The sequence below is a fragment of the Corvus kubaryi genome, unplaced genomic scaffold, assembly GCF_017639235.1.
Source record: "Corvus kubaryi isolate FWS band 111438036 unplaced genomic scaffold, C.kubaryi_AGA036_p1.0 37262, whole genome shotgun sequence".
NCBI lineage: Eukaryota > Metazoa > Chordata > Aves > Passeriformes > Corvidae > Corvus > Corvus kubaryi.
In genome coordinates this window covers 396918-411947 of record NW_024581078.1, presented here as the reverse complement: position 1 = coordinate 411947, position 15030 = coordinate 396918, and the positions used below count along the sequence as shown (strand labels likewise).

Genomic DNA, 15030 nt, shown 5'->3' with positions numbered 1-15030 from the left:
AGCCTCCTAGTAACCAGTGAGCACCTGAAGGAGACAAAAAGTAGCTTCCACAGAGCTTCTGGTGCTTATTTCAGTAAATTCACACCTTCCTCAGTTCCCCTTGGCTTCACGTGCCAGGTCTGTACACCACTCATACCATCCCAGTGCTGCTGCTGCTGCTGAAACCAGCAGCAGAAAACTTTCTAAAAACTCACTTTTATTGCTTGAAGTGTTGGCTGCCTTCCCTCTGCTGCCGTGGTCCTCATCGCCGGCCCTGGGGATGTCCTGATGGAGTCCAGCACAGCAGAGGCTGAAGTGTGCTTCTCTTCCCTTGACTTCGAGGCTATTTCACACGCCCTTCAAAACCCCAAAGTAATCCTTCCCAGTCAGAGACTGATGAATCCACCTGAAGAACGACCAAAGGCGTCTGGAGGTGCCTCCCAGAGAGCCCCAGCAGGGCTGAGCCCCTGCTCTGTCCCAACAGACCTTTAGAGGAGTCACTGGCCTGGTTTAAAGGTTCGGATGGGTTTTACAGGTCTGTCCTTGGCGCATCTGTGGGGACACATTTACAGCACAGCCCGTGACAAAGCTGGTTTTCAGGTTCTGAAGTGATTAGAGAAAGGGTCTGATGAGGACTTTTCTGTGTTTGTTTTCTGTGTTTTTCTTTTCAGCTTCTTACACAATATTTACCAGGGAAAAAAGGTGTCTGAAGCAGCAGCTTAAAAACACAAGCATTTTTGTAAATCCTCCTCCCACTTCCAAGATTGTATCAACAAAAGAAAGGAGGCGGCAGAAAAAACCCCCCCATAAATAGGAGTTTCACATTGACAGAGTCCCTTTGAACAACTTTCAAAGAGCTCCACTACCTGTTCTCCCATTTGATTTTGTTTTTTCAGAATATCTACAGCGTGTTCCTCCATGTACCAAAGGAATCCACCAGCTCAGGTCCCTTTTCTGAACTATTCCTTGAAGAAAGCTCTCCTGGGTCAGCAGCTCCTCAGATGTCTGCCCAGGACCATGGATGTGCCAGGATCTGTTTCAAGGTTTGCTCAGTGGACGAGGGATTGCACCTTGATGCTGAAGATCCTGGAGCTATTCCCAGCTCAGCTGCAGTGGCTGCTCCCCTTCAAGGCAGAGGTTTGACTTCCACCAAGCATATCCAGCATGGAGAAGAGCTGAGCCTTTCGGGATCATTAAGAGTGAAAGCAAGTAGAAATCCCAAGCACACACCAAATTTTGGCATTTGATATAATTTAAAGCATCACAGCTGGATGCCATAACCTTATTTTTAAATGAGCACTTCTAGGTATTGACTGCCTACACTCAGTACTTGTAAGAACAGGTAAAGCAAGGAGAGTCCCCAAATCCCATCACAAACAGATTGCAGAGACCAGGGAGAAATCACCCCTTAAATCAGCCACTTCTAAACCAAACAACTTGTGCCCCAAAGTCAGGAAATCCTTCATTTATTAACCTAAATCTAAGCCAGGAATTTCACACAGAACCTTTGTGGTGCTGGGGGTCTGCCCCATGCTAAGGGCTTCGCCCCACTCACAGCGGCCTGGCAGCTGCAGCTGCCTGAAGCAAATTCCAAGGCCAAGGTTGATGCAATGCCTACAGGCATTCCTCTCCATCCTTCAAAACAGAAAATAAAATTAAAAATCAGCCTGCATGAGAGAGGCAGCCCAGGGACCTGCTCAGCTGATGCTGCAAATGACAGTAAGTCCAAGGGACAATCAAGTTTTGGATTATGATGGGAAAGAAGAGCTGCATATACATGAGCACAAACCGTAAATAAACTGGAAATAAATCCCATGGATATGGTGACAGCAGCCCACAGACAGATCTTTACAAATTGCCTTTTACAAGGAAATACCATTATATCAGGGTTTATGGGCCTCCCTGAGATGGGCACAGGCAGAGCTGTAAATACTGCCACAGCAGCCATTAGGCAAAAGGCAAATCCATAAGGAATTTCTTGGTGCCAACAGCATGGCTCTGCTCCTCAACAGCAGGGCAAGGTGGGGAAGAGGAAAGGAACACGATCCAGCACTCCCAGGCAGTGGGAAGCACTGCTGGACAAGGGCGTTTTCCATTATACATCATGCCAACCCATGCGAAGCAAATTTCCACTTTACCCTTCCCATGGTGAACGAACTGCCTCAATCATTCTGCCTCAGTTTCCTCCCCTGCTCCATGAACAGAGGATGCTGAAGAGCTGTTTAACATCACCAAGTATCTAATTCACCGAAGATGTTTAAGTGCCTTAAAGATTTTTGAAGGAGCTGCTATAGGAAGGCATTAATTTAAATATCTAGTGGAATAGAACATAACGCCTGGCAGATTTTCTTCCATTCTTTTATAACAGCTTAATAATCCTCAGAATAGTTTCATTGTTAATACTCCTGTTGTGTATTTTATTAGGGCTTTTTAAATTGTAAACTAAGGTAAACACTCCACATTTCTCTAACACCTACCAAAGAGCTTCTCAGAAAGAATTGCTTAATCCTCACAAACACCCGTGGGGGGGGACCAGTCCTATTCCCAACCGAGAGCATCATCCCCTTTCATCCAAAGCCACCCAGGATCCTCCGAGGCTGAACGGCAGCAGAACGCTCGCTCCTCCCTCCTCCCCCGGCTTTCCTCAGCAGTTATTGTCTCCTCTCCTCTCCTCACAGACCCGCCGATTACTGCACACAAAAGGAGCCGCTCCCGAGGCTCTGCGGATCCACGGGCTCCCGACGCCTGACCCCGGCACGCAGGGATGCACCTTGCTGGGAGAGCAGGGACACAGCTATGTATTTATCTTCGAAACCAAGGGAAGCCTGGGGCTGTTAAAGGCTGTCCAGACCCAAAGAGAGCACGGTGCACATGCTCTTCTCCCGTTCCCCGTCACCGCGCGGCGATGCTCCCATTGCTTTCCTTCCATGCATCCCTGGTGCTGCGCTTACTGTGGAGCCAGCCCACGGTGCGCCCCGCATCTGCCACGGCGCTCCTTATCACCATCTCGAAAATGCAGAATGGATTCACAGAACCACGGAATACCCTGAGCTGGAAGGGACCCACAGAGATCACCGAGCCCAAGCCCTGGCCCTGCACAGCACCAACAATCCCACCCTACGCATCCCTGGGAGCGGTGTCCAAACGCTCCTGGAGCTCTGGCAGCAGAGCTACACCAATGCTATGGCTGCAGAGCAGTGGGAGATGTTTGATTTGCAGATAAATCTCAGCTTGAGATAGGAAAAAAACCCAACAAACAAACAGGATTGCCTCTCTTGAGAGGAAAAAAAGAAAAATGAAAGAAAGTAAAGTTTTCTAAGATTTACAGTGAAAATCACCCTCCCCTCCAAGAAAATCTACAGAAAGAAAAATGCAGGATCAGCCAGAGTTGCTGATGGAGAGGCCCCAGGGTATAGTCAGTTATTGAAGTTTTGCAACATAAAGCCTAAATTATTTATTATTATTATTGGTTTTTTCCTAGAAAAAGAGAGGAACAAAGCATCTCCCTCCTCAAAAGTTAACAACTGTGCGACATCATCTCCACATTGTCTCCCTGTTTTATTGCCACAGCACAGCGCTGAGCAGATTCCACCCCAGGGCAGACACAAAACCACAGGGCCACGGTTTCTAATTATACCCTCTATTCTCAGGGAAATGGTTTATTTATTAGCTCTTTGAGCTTCCCTTTCATTCATTCTCAGTCCCAGTCCCGGCAGCGAGGGGCTCTCGACAAGAGGAAATTTATTAGGTTTTCTCCATTCTCCACCTTCTGCGCTCCCCCACCCAGCCTCTCCCTCCTCTCCCCACTCAGCAGCACCGGCAGCCTCATCACTTTTAATTCAATAACTTGCAGTATAATTACTCCGTAATAACACCATTATCTTAACATTTACTCAGCAGCTGTGATCCCGTTACAGCGAGGCAAGGAGGGAGAGGAGAAGGGATCCTCCGGGGAGAGCGATGGGGAGAGATGCCAAAAATCCCCCGTCGCCGGAGCCGGGGCTGCTGCAGCGAGGAAGGGGTGAGTGCCAAGGTGCTGTGCCTGCAGCCCTGCCCCAGCCTCTCCATCTTCTCTCCTCTCCTCAGGATCTGGCAGGTTTTGCCCGTGAAGGAGGGACCCCAGGGCCGCTGTGTACGCACAGTCCGGCTCTGCAGCGCCGGGAAAGCCATTTCAACCTACACTGCGCTCCAGAGCCTCCCCAAAAACCCCTGGCAGTAGGGAAACGGACGGGAAACAGGGTAGGCAAGAGGGAAAGACCCATGGAAGGACAGCACTGTGCTCTCTGCAATAACAAACAGCATCATCTCCTGCAAAGCCCCCTATTTAAATACAAATATCAACCACCAATACATTATCCCAGCTATCGCTCGCTACAAAGTCCGGGTTTAATTTTTACTCCCGAAATCCTGCAAAAAAGGGTTTTCACATTCCACAACAGCACATTTGGTAAATAGGGTAAGAAATTCTTCTAAAGCCAGACACTAAAACTCCAATAACTTGTGCAGCAAATCAGGCGGAGAACAGCCCGTTTAACATCAGCCAAGACCAACTCCAAGCCTGCCTACAAAGGCAGAGTTTCAGCCTACAAGCTTGACCCAGCCCTTACAGAGAGCTCAGGTGTTGGCACCTTCTGTCTCCTCGCTGTGGTTTGATTTCTATGATATTTAAACAAAAAAGCCCACTGCATATTTAGGCAGAAATGTTCCTACATGCACCATAGAAAAAGCAAGTTACTACAGCCCCTGCTGAAGCCAGCACGATTTTGAAGCCTACAAGGTGAGGTCAGGTTTACACAGATATCAGATCCCAAAATCACACCCGAAACTCCGTACAAATGCCAGCGTTCAAGAATAATTCCCACTCGGATGTATCTGTTTCGTACACACGCTGCAGCAGAGGGGTAAACACCGTTTATTTTGATTGATTATCCATTGTGTAATGCAGAGCTGTAATTCCATCAAGCCATCAAAGCAATTCGGCAATTATATAAATCATGGGAGGAACGTGCGAGAGCTTTGTCGTTAGAAACTCAAAATGGCATTTCCTCACATTCTATTGCTGCATATTGGCTTGTTTTTTAACAATACACAGGCAGATTATTTTGGTTTCAAATTTGTTTACATGCCTCTCATATACCAATTCACTGGCTACTGCCAATGCCAGATCCCATCAGCATTAACAAGACATTTTACGCCATCTTCCACTCCACAGAAAATTTCCAAAGCAAACTCAGACTGAAACGCAGGCGCTGTGACGGAAATCACACCCCTGCCACAACCCAGCCCCTTGGAAATGGCTGAACCTCAGTGATCCAGCCCTGTGTCGCTCACACGGAAGAGAAGACTTCCCACTCCCAGTGTATGATGAAGGATGCTACGGGGAGCTCTTGCTAAAGCTCAGGTTTCATTATTTATCACATTACATAAACCCTTTACTACTGAATAGATCTTGGGCACAGACGTGATTGTATGTATGTGCATTATCATAATTAAATCTACAATAAAGTAAATCAGATGGTTTATGATGCATTATCTAGAAACTGTTACAGAGTTTTTACACCTATTCAGTTCAAATTTAGTAGAAGTGACAACCCCCAGCTCCAGGACATTCCCAATGGAAGCAGCTGCTCTGGAGGTTCAGATTCCTGTACATCCCCTCCTTATTCCTCTCCTACAGGACCTGGGCAGAGGAAAGCCCTTGCAGAGTTCCCTGAAACCCATCCTTTTCCAGTCCAGAAGAGGAGCAACTCCCAAAATCTGGGCAGAAGGCAGCAAACGTGGAGCCCCACTGGTCTCACATCCCAGCTCCTGGTTAAGAGAAAAATCATTAGGGGTTTGCAGGAGTTGATGGCAAAACTCTCCCTGCCTTCGATGGGAGCAGATTCCATCTTGCTCCTCTGCTCTCCCAGCCCAGCAGGGAACTGCCCAGGCAGAACTCCACTGAAGTCCCTGGGATTATTTGCCTTTGGTGGTTTTCTTTCTTTAAAGATAAAAATAAATCCAAGCACTTGGCTTGAATTGCGGGCCCTAAATCAGTATTCATAATCTCACTTGCAGAGTTTTTGGGAAAGAAAAAAAGGAAAGAAAAAACCATTCTGAGCTGTGGGCTGAAAAGCCACCCAAGATAAACCAAAAAAGCACTAAACATTGAGCCATTAAGTGAGAAAAGACTACAACTTTGATGTGACACTTGGCTGTTTGCTGGCACTATAAACTACTGCACACGAAAAAAGTTTGTTAAATGCTCCATAAACTTTAACACATTGCTGAAACACTTTGAACTGAGAATTTTATTTGGCTATCCACAAGCCACGCTTGGTTCCAGGCAAGGATCAGCAAATGCAGTTTTTTCTCAAAAAATTATTTCACTTTGAAACAGTGAAATGAATAGAGGTAGATTCAAGGATTTGTAAGAAAGCACCCACACCATGTCTGTGTTGGGAGAGCCAAAGCCTCAAACAGGGATTGAGTCTTTGAGGTTCATCCCTTTTCAGTACCTCTGACGTTTAAATTTTCAGGAACAACCAAGTCCTGGACATCAGGCAGAGCCAGGAGAATGGTGAAGCACTAGAAGAGCTCTGCAAATCATGAGGAAAACAGCACAGTGGAGTCTACGCTTCACCTTTTCTCTGTGTTTGCCTAAACTTGCATTTCCAGAGCAATTTCAGATCTAAACCAGAGTACAGACAAGAAGCAAAACTAATCTTTAAAAAAAAAAATTCCCCAGAAGTTTTAATATTAATGGTCATTGCCTCAAAGAAAAATGTGTCTTTCTCCTGACTTTGACATTTTCTTCTCCAAAACAGGAGGGAAGAAACTCAACTCCCCAGAGTGACAACAAGGTGTGAAGCACGAGCCACCCACTCCCATCACCTTGAATCCACTGAAATTTCACACCGGACTGGCGACACTTTCCAAAGGAATTTTCTGTCCAACAAAACTTGCTGAAAACCCTAAAATCCCCCAGCTGTCTTAAGCATCATTGGCTTTGCATAAAACCTAAAGCCACTTTTAACATGTCACTCATCTTCCCTGTTAAGCCCAATGGAAACTATGCCATGGCTCCCTGCTCAGGCACAGACATGGATTTGGATCTCTGTCCCAGAGACAGACAGGGATTGATACCAAACCCACAGCCTGTGCTGGCACAGGGCCCGCGGATGCAGGGGACAGAGAGGGGACAGCCACATCCTCCCGGCACAGGGGCTGCTGCAATTTCCTCCTGGTTTACAACGAGTCGTTACTCCAGCATGGGCACGAGGGAGAAGCAGGGATAGAAATTCATTTTGAATCACAACTATACCTGGGGCTAAATCACTCGGATGGTGCGATTTACACATTCCCACCTCTCAGGGCAGTGCATAAAGCAAGCGTGGGGCCATCATTCATGTGGGGATATTGCTCTGGAACGCGCTGTCAGGAGAGTGTTTCATGGCACACGAGCGAGCAACCCGGCGCTCCACCCTCGGCAAGAGAAATGGACTCCTGGTAATGGACTACAATTCCTTCCCCTGCAGGCAGGCAGCACTGCCACCATCAAACACGTCAAGCTGCAGGCACTGGTGATTCATCTAGTCCAGCAGCACCCAAAAGCAGATGCTTCAGAGGAATTACCTGTCTGGATGAAGCTTTTCCCAGCTCCAAGCCACCACTGCTTGGCACAGGACCTGCAGCAGGACTGGGCAGGGAGCACACAGCAGCACTTGCCTGTGGCTTTCTGGGGCATTCAAGACACCAAATCTGTGAACGCTGGAGAATGGCAAATAACCAAGTTTTCACTCCTCCACACATACTCAGTGCTTCAGGAACAAGGCATGGATGGCACGAGAGCACTCCCAGAACAAGACCCACAAGACACTGCAGAACCAGAGCCTTCCTGGCTGCTGGAGCCCATCTCCAGCAGGACAGAACTCACCTGGCAGCTTGGAGCAGCCTGAACCTCTGCAGGTCCTTTCCAGCCTCACCCACTTCGTGACTGATTTTTCCTCCTGCCTGCATGCTTGGGGCTCCAGCCTTCAGCTCCAGTGCAAACACCAGGTCTTGGTTAGTGACACAATCCTTTGAATCCCAGCAGCTCCCATTTCACAGGACACAGCTGTTCACTTCCCTGCACTCATTTTCACGGCCACTTCTTCCCTCTGCTCCCCCTCCCCTAAATTTTTCTGCCTTTTGCTGCTAAAATTCAAATAAATGCATTTTCAGGATGGGAGTTGTAACTTTACCCCTTATTTTTCATTCTCCTGTCTTCTTCAGACCAGTATTTAAAGGTTTTCGTCCTCAGAAACCTTGCAGACACAAGATTTGCTGCACTGCCATGGCCCTTGGCCACCACTTTGTTCAACACAGACAAGAAATCAAAATTCAAAAGGCAGTTCAGCACCTTGACATTGTGCAACACAAGGAAGGACCACAGATCCCACAGTCCCAACGCTCCTCACGCGTTTCATGTTTTGCAGTACCACCCTCATCTCAGTCCCAATGCTTTCTTCACTGCACACAAATTTCCTGCTCCTCCTTGCTCCCAATTTTCTCAATTTCTGACGGAAAAGAGGTTAAAAAATCACCCACAAGGGCTTATTTTACAACACAAGCAGGGAATTCCCTGCCTGGCTGGGGCTGTGTCGCTGCTGCACAGGGCCCACGTCAGGCAGGAGGGTACGTCCTGTGTGTCCCAAGGTCCTTCCCGCATGGAACAATCCAGCCCTGAACACACCCAGCATTCACCACACACGTGTGAGCACGTGGAGCCCCGACACACGGATTAAAGGCCTGACTGTGCCTCCTGGAGAGGTGACCTCCCTCCTACAGTGGGAGGCAAAGCCAGCAGACACTAAAGCTTCTGGGAAGATTTTACACGTGGACTTGATCCTGGAACGCAGCGCCGGTCCAAGATTGGATTTCACTGTGGCCGTTCCTCGAGGTCCCCATTTTGGCCAGTTCTTGGTGGCCTTCATGGCTATGAAAATCCTCCTGCTCTTGCAGGCAGACAAGTGACATTTCCATGGACACCGGGTGGCACAGTGACCTCTGGGCAAGGATCGTGTGATGCATCCTTGTGACACCACCAGGATACTGCTCCTACACCAGGAAAAACAGCTGCCTTCCCCTTCCCAGGCCAGGGCATATTGAAATATCTGCCCTCCAGACAGCTTTTAAAAATCAAGGTTTTCTTTCCTACTCCTTCGCTCAAGGAGTTCAGTGGCAGAAGGTATCCCACATCCCCCTCCTGCTGCTCCAGCGGCTCCAGAACTGCCAATTCCCAGAGCAGCCCATTTGGTGACCTCAGGGACAGAGAGATGGACGGGGCCATGCAAACTGCCCAGATCCTGTAACAGAGCATGGGGAGAGGCTGCTGCTTGCTTCCTTAAGTAAAGGATGAAGTTTTAATTTAAGCTGATCTCTGGGGAGAGAAGAAGGTTACTGGATCCATAGGAAGCAGCAGGGAATGAACTGAGTGACCCTGAAGCCAGGCACGAGCAACCGGGATTCCCAAGGGTGACAAAGCTGGGGGGACAGACCGGCACCAGATTTGCTGTGGATTTTTTCATCCCCTGCTCTGGACACACACACACATTTCCCTTGTGCTCCCTCACAGAGCAAACAAATGTTCATTTCTTTGGGAAAACTGGAAAGACTATTTTCTTCCCAACCCTTCCCCCTCTCCGAATTCTCCCGACTTCACAGCTTGCAGCAAAGTGCCACTAATCCCCAAATTCTCTCTCTACCTGCAGGGAGAGCTGAAACCCTACCCGTCCCCTCCCCCAGCCCTCCAACCACACTAATCCATCAAATTCCCTGGCCTTGCAGCCCACCCCCAGCCCCGACAGCAGCAATCCTGGCACCAGATGTCCACTGACAAAGGCAGCGCCAAGCATCAAAAAAGCAATTGCCCATCACCCCTGTCCCGACGGGGCCCCGGGCAAAAAGCGAGTTCAAAGCCCAACAACCCCAGCAGCATCCGAGCGCCCTTTGCCGCTCACACCCCGGGCACGCGGAGCAGCCGCTTCCCTCACTGGGGACACGGTGACAGAACCCAAGCCACGTCTGAGCCCACCGAAGGGTCGCAATTCCCCTCTTGCATCAGGGATTTAAACCAGGGGTCACTAATGGAAAACTAAAGGGATTTTATTAAAAAAAAAAAAAAAAATCAAACCCCGAGCAAGACATCTGTGCTCTGTCCACAGGACGCTGAAGCTGCATTAGCAATGACTTTGTTTAAAGACCACTGCTGCTCCTCCCGGCACCCTCCGCGCCGCCTGCCACGAGAGTTTTGCTGGCCAAACCACGCTCCAGATTGGCCATCTGGATTATCCGTCTTTGCTAAACCGGACCACAAACCCGGCCTTTGAGACAACACACCCATCTCCAGGGGTCTGCTCAGAGAAGGAGGTGGAGGGGAGGATAATTTCCACTCCACACCCTCAGTAACCTTTCAAATGCACGAATTTGTTACCCTTCCTTCCCTTTTCCTTCAGTTTGGTACTAATGCTTCCAGTATTCAGGCAAGCTACTACATCAGCCTCCTCTGTCAGGTCCTGCTGGGCTGTTTACACTCTCAACCCCATCCGTATTTTACAAATGCAATTTCGAGCTTTCCCACATTTCCCTCAGAGAAACGAGAGAAGCGACATGCGGGCAGGCACAGACTGTCCCAACCACGCAGGAGGGACAGGCTGGGCATGCAAAAGCCTTGCCTGAAACCCATCCCCAAAAATCTGTGTTAATAAAGCCCACACGGGAACAACACCCAGGACAGGAACAACGCCCTGTTTCTACGACTAATTAATCGCAACCATTTCCCCGGCTGGCTTCTGAAACGACTCCAGCTAATGGTTCCTACGCACGGTGAGCATCCCTCCTCCTAACCACGCATCCCTGCGCCAAAGGGACAGCCCCTGCCACCCACGCTCCCACCTCCTCCGCAGGCAGGGCCCCTACGCCACAAATCTGGGGGAAATTTGAACTGTCATCTTCCCTCTTACACCCAGGTTTAGTGCTGCTGCTACAGCATCATTTTATTTATGGTATTGCTTCCGCCACTGTAACGATCCTACATAAATTCCACATCCCGATTCCCTAACAATACTTGCTGCTATTATAGTAATGGTCCCATCTAAATGGCACAGGTGCCATTATCAGAAAATCTGTTTGTAATAGGGAAGCAACTGTAAAAAAAGGCATTACACCCAAATGAACTATTTAAGGATTACCATAACCAGGGGCCTTGCCTCAATTCCCTCAGCTGCAGCGCTGCTTCCTGCCTGCTCATAAATAGATAGCAAGTCAAAATTAGCAGGTAAGTCATCCTGTGATTTGGGAGCTGGTGCAGAAACTGAGCACTCTGTGGCTTCATCACACAAATAAAATCTACCTCCACGCAGATTTAATAAAGAATTTTTGCAATGCAGTTACTAAGTGCTAATGAGAGCACTAATCAGTACATGGAGAAATGGAAACACACCCTTACCCTTACCACCCCATAAAAGTTATCTGTAAATAGCAAGGAAGGGCAGAACAGCTTCTTTTAAGAATCCAAACTCACCCAAGTGCACATGAGCTCATGCCGAATTAAGGCAGAAGTCACGTAAGTGACAGAAGTGGCATAACAGACAAGAAAAATCAAGGTCTTGTAGGGTTCTGTTTGATAGACCTCAGATCTCCATCCCTGCCTCAGCCCCTGCATGTTCACAGCTCCCAGGTGCCTCCTGATTCAGGAAGTTTCACCTACCACAACAGTTATTACTCCTACAAAAGAGTTCTGGAAAGGCAGCTACTCCTTCAAAGAGAGCTTCCAACAGATGTTTTCCCACCGTCAGCATTTGAACAAACACGGTGTCTCACACCTTCCACAGTCCCTAATTTTACCAGTTCATTCTTCACACCCGCAAACACAGCATGAAAAAAATTCGAATGTAACAAGATTGCACTTCCCTGGTGCCATGAGATGTGCTGCAAACTCTGCCTACTCCAACAGCAAAGCCTTGCATGGGAACAGAATATACCCAGGGTTCAAAATCTCTTCAGAGGGCAGAGGATGGCTTGGGGGGAGTGGTAATGGGATGCAGCGCCTTTTATCTCCAGGTGAGCAGTTAAAACTCAGCCAGGTGAGCAGCATCTATAAAGCTGTTACTACACGAGGGCTGCGCAGAAGCCAGCTCAAAATGAGGATCAGTGGCTTCACTCCAGCTCTTGGCCGACGGGTGTCAGACAACGTGTCACTCCTACACCTGGCACCGCAGGGCAGCCCCCAAAAAAGCACCAAGGACGGGGTTGTGCAACCTCCACTTTCTCCTCTGCACGTAGCCGGGTGACACCGGCGCTGCTGCTCTTTTTGGCCCGTGCCCACACGCCGCAGACAGGGACGCTGGAGCAGGAACCAAGAGATACTGGATCTATTCCTGGCATCGCTGCCGACCTGCCGCGGGAGCTGGGCGAGCCTCGCCTCTGCTGCTGTCTCCTCGCTTTTGGCTGAATGATTCAACCATGGCACTTCATCTCTTTTCCACAGTGGACCCTAAAACTCTTCCCAGCAAGGAGCTGCATGTTGCTATTCCCACTCTGCAGACAAGGAAGCCAGCAGATTGCCATTCCCCCAAAGGCTGTTTTTCTGGCACGCTCCTTAGAGATTAAATCTAGTGAAATAGCTTTGCCTTACAAGAATCTGTACCCACAGGGCAGACTCAACAGCCAGGGTAAAGAGGGTTTTTGAAACTTGCTGTGATCAAGGTTAAGAAACATAATAAAACACCATATCCTGCTTTTCCAGCTCTTCAGGGTAATGAGGGATTTCCTCATATATCTGCTGCAACTGTCACCTTTGCAGGAATTTAGTGCTTAATACTAAATTCACTCTCTGTCTGCACACTGAACCTACAGCCGGTTTATTTTGGAACCTCCACCTCCCAAAAAAACCGATGCACGTCTCTTCCAAGTCCAAAGTATAATTGGGCCTTCTCTGGTTTCAATGCCTTTGATAAATCCCTGCTTTGGCTGCAGGAGGAGGCTGCAGAGCAGCAGGAGAGCAGAGCAGGAGCCCCGACACTGCCTCACTCCCTCGGTTCCACTCCGACTGGCAGGAGGATTTGGAAGAATTCTCCGGGAGGGGATGTCCCTCTTCCTGCACTGGGGATCAACGACACACTCCCGGTGCTGATAAAAGACAATGATCCCTTCCCCTCCCTTCTACGCGGCCGGTTCTCGGAGCAGTAACACGAAAGGAAGGCGAGCGTCCCGGGGATGGTCGGCGAAGGAGGGAAGCGCAGCCGCGGAGCCGGAGCAGACCCCTCCTCCAGCCCAGTCCCACCTCGCTGAGCCACTCGGGCCAGCCTCGCTCACCGCCCCCAGCCCGCACCCCAGCCCTCCTCCGCAGCGAGGGAGCGGCGAAAGGCACCAATCCCCTCCAAACGCTCCTTAGTCTGAGAAAACGCAAATCATGAAGAAGCTGTTAAAACAGCCTAATTCGCTCAGATCCAGAGTTTGCACTTCTTCCTTTCTGGCGAAGAAAAAACCCTAAATAAACCCAAACCAACAGTGCTAGCCCTGAAAATCCCAGGGCTGACAGGCCCTTGTGTAGCCAGGAGCAGCCGCCCGTGGGCTGCAGCCCCACACCAACAAACACTGAGCTGGTTACCAGAGGAAAAAAGCGTCTCAGCGCAGGTGGTTTGTTATTCTCAGAAAGTATCTTTCCAGCAGATGTTCCCCTGTACCATGTGTGGCAATCCCAGTGTGCTTGAATTTGTGATTTTTCCTCCGCTAAGTGACGTTTTCAGGAAAAGGGAAATTAAAGGATAACAAGATGCAGCTATAGAAAGCTAGAGCTATACAGGCTAGAAAATTCTCTTCTTTTTTTTGAGAAAAACCATAATGTTAATGTTAGAAACCACTTTTCATATATAGTAATGATCAGCTTAATCTTTACACTTCTTTCCTTAGCTACAGGAGAGTTCTCCAACAACGAACAATATAAATTTAAATTTAATTTCAAGTGTTGCTGTAACTGCCTCCAGTCAGACCAACTGCTGCGAACTCAAGTCAGAGCCTTGACATAAAAGTTACCTGAGTTACCTGCAACAGAAAAGTTCTTTGCTTTTGCCAAAGTGAGAAAAGGATAATAAAGGGATAAAATGTGGTTATTTCTCAGGAAAGTTCCAGCTACACAGTTCCTGTAGCTAAACGGAGCTTTTTCCCCCCCCATCTATTATGTTTCTAAAATTATACATTTTAGACAAATCTGCATCTTGAGCTTGAGCAGTAGCCTAACAGCTAGCAAAGAAGTCATGTAAAGCCGAGAAAATGAGTTATATTTAATCCTGGGAACGACGCATAGAAGTTGTGCAATGTTTACACTGAATAAATTCTATCCGTTAACTCAAAGGCTCCAGCCCGTGTCCTGCCCCGCGCTGCCGAGAGCATCGTGCACTCCTGCAGCCCCGGGCTGCCTTTAACTCATTAAAAAATAAAAGGCATTTCCAGTACGGAAAGAAAACATGGAGTAAGAGGGGTAATCTGGGGAAGAGGGCGAGCTGGAGAGCTGGTCCTTTGTACGGCAGGCGAGCGCCCCAGCGCAGGGGGATGCTGGATGTGGTTCTCACATTTTCTTGTTTTGCAGCAAAACGCTCCTGCGAGCCCTTGGCTGGGGAAAAAGGGGGAGACGAAAGGGGAGAGGAAATGGGAGAGGGACGGGCAGAGCGAAGGGAGGGGGAGAGAGACGGGGAGAGGGAAGGGGAGAGGAAAAGGGAGCGGGAGAGGGAAGGGAATTCCCTCCCCAGCGCCGCCCCGCAGCCCCGCTCCCGCCCGGCCGAGCCCCGCTGCCCATCGCCCGCAGGCAGAGCCCGCACGGAGCCGGGCCCCGCCCGCCCGCGGAGCCCCCCCGGCGGCCCCCGAGACCCCCGCCCGCCCCCACGGCCTGTGCGCGTAGGGGAAACAGTTTCCCCTTGTTAAAGATGCGTTAAATAATTAAATTTTAAAATCAAACCGACCGTCTCGGACTCGTCCCGGCGCCGGCGGGGTGCGGAGGCTCCGCGGCGAGGGCGGCCCGGGGACAGCGCTGGC

General features: G+C 49.3%; 1 protein-coding gene across 4 annotated transcripts in view; it reads right to left on the bottom strand.

The window, feature by feature from the left end:
- The window catches only part of PTPRS (protein tyrosine phosphatase receptor type S), a 149133-nt gene that overhangs the window by 110704 nt on the left and 23399 nt on the right, over positions 1–15030 (bottom strand). Inside the window, exon 1 of one of the 4 annotated variants that reach the window (XM_042024347.1) lies at positions 14958–15024. The exons of 2 other annotated variants lie outside the window; for them this stretch is intronic. The gene's annotated coding sequence lies outside the window, so the exon portion shown is untranslated. Of the gene's footprint in view, positions 1–194; positions 668–14957; positions 15025–15030 lie in introns of those variants that run through there. One more of the 4 variants, XM_042024348.1, reaches the window with a different exon arrangement.